Source organism: Octodon degus, unplaced genomic scaffold (assembly GCF_000260255.1).
Source record: "Octodon degus isolate 3935 unplaced genomic scaffold, OctDeg1.0 scaffold00042, whole genome shotgun sequence".
NCBI lineage: Eukaryota > Metazoa > Chordata > Mammalia > Rodentia > Octodontidae > Octodon > Octodon degus.
In genome coordinates, this window is record NW_004524618.1 from 11,202,652 (window position 1) to 11,204,987 (window position 2,336).

Sequence of the window (2,336 nt, forward strand, 5' to 3'; positions counted from 1 at the left end):
GCATGGCATGTGGTGCCAGGAATGAAATCCAGGTCCTTATGATTGCTAGGCAGGCACTTAAACTGCCAAGCTATCTCCCCAGCCTCTTTAATTTTTCTTGTTACTATGGAGAATGGCATTTTTCTTTAATTCTTTCTCTGTGATTTCATTGTTGATGTTGAGGAATGCTATGTATTTTAGCATGTTGATTTTGTGTACTGCCACATTGCTGAATTTATTAATTTTAGAAGTCATTTCTTGGATTTGTTTAGGTCTTCCATGTAAAGGAGCATGTCATCTGCAAATAATAACTTGGTTTCTTCCTTTCCTATATTTATCCCTTTATCTTTTTCTTTTGCCCAGTTTCTATGGCTAATGTTTCAAGTACTATACTAAGCAAGAATGGTGATAGTGTACTTGTCTTATTCCTGACTTTAGAGGAAATACTTTCAGCATTTCTCTATTTAATATTATTTTGATCATTGGTCTGTCATAAATGGCTTTCATCAGATTGAGGTACCATCCTTCTATCCCTATGTTCTTTGGAGTGTTTATCATAAAGAAGTTGGTGTCAGATTTTGTTAAAAGCCTTTTTCTACATTAGTTGATATATTCATATGGTTTTTGTTCTTGCTTCTGTCTATGTGACATATTACATTTATTGACTTGCAAATGTCTAGTATCCTTGCATCCCCAGGATGAAGCCTATTTGGTCATGGTGTATGATATTTTTAGTGATGTGTTGCATTCTGTTTGCCAGTATCTTATTGAGGAGTTTTATGTCTATGTTTATTAAGCCGAGTTAACTATAGACTTCTTTTTCAGTTGGGTTCTTATCTTGTTTTGTGATTAGAGAAGTGCTAGTTTCCATGAATGTGTTTAGAAATACTCTTTTCTTTTCAATTTCTTTGAAGATTCTGAGGAATATTTATGTCATATCCTCCCCAAAGGTCTTGTAGAATTCAGGGATCAATCCATCAGACCCTGGGCTTTTCTTAGTTGAAAGATTTTTATTACTGTCTTAATTTCCCTACCTATAATTAGATTGTTCATATTTTTATAAAATTTGTATCTGTTCAGCTTTAGTAGTTCATACATCTTTAGGAAACTCAATTTCTTTAAGATTTTCCAATTTGTGGAAGAACAATTTTTCATAGTATTTACTAACATTTTTCTGGACTTTGGTGGTATCTGTTGTGATTTTGTCTTTTTCATTCATAATCACATTGATGTAACTCTATTCTCTCCTTCTTTTGTTAAATTTGTCCAAGCATTTATCCATTTTATTATTTCAGAGAACCAGCACTTTGATTCTTTGTATTGCTCTTCTGTAAGTATCAATTTCATTTTTCTATTCTGATCTTTATCATTTCCCTTCTTAAACTAGGTTGGGGTTTGTACTATTGTTTTTTAGTATCTTGTGGTTCAACATCCTTTTTTTTTTTTTTTTTTTAAAAACTCACTTTGTTTTTCTAATATGAACACTGACTGCAAGAATCCTTTCCTTTAGAACTGTTTTCATTGTGTTCCATAGGTTTTGGTGTATTGTACTTTCACTGTCATGTGATTCCAGAAAATGTTTAATGTCTTCATTTCTTCTGTGACCCATGGAGTATGTTATTAAGTTTGTGGGTGTTGATGAATTTTCAGTGGTTTCTTTTATTACTGACTTTTAATTTCAGTGCACAATGATCTGTGTACATGAGATGAGTTTGATTCTTTTGTATTTATTTAAGCAGGTTCTGTGGGCTATTATCTTGTTTATTTGGAGAAAGTTCTATGCACTGTGGAGAAGAATGTATATTCTGTTGTCTCAGGGTAGTGTGGGGAGGTACTGATGCTGGAGATTAATCATGCTGTGAGGCTAAAACAAGGCCAGCCCTGAGAATATGGCGAGTTCAAGGAAGCCAAGAAAAAGCTGGAAGGCAGAGAGATGTCATGCAACATCAACCTGTTGAATGTGTAAATGAATGCCCTGCCATACTTGGGCAGTTCTTTCTTCCCATCAGGAGAGAGGACTCCACCTAACCTCAGCCTTTTGTTTTCTGACTCTTGTCTTCATAGGTCCAGAGTTGAGCTGGATATGGGCGGGCAGAACACTCTGTAGATACCTGGTAGTCCATTTGTTCAAGGTTACAGTTCAGCTTTGATATTGCTTTGTTGTCTTTTTGTGAAAGTAGGGTATTGTGGTCATCCACCACAATTATGTTGATATTTGTTTAATCTTTTATGTTCAGTGGTATTTTTTTTTTTTGAACATTAAGTGCTCCAATAGTTGGTGCATATATATTTACAACTGTTACATTTTCCTGTCAGGTTGTTTCCTCAACTAATAAGGACTTTTTTTTTTTTTTTTT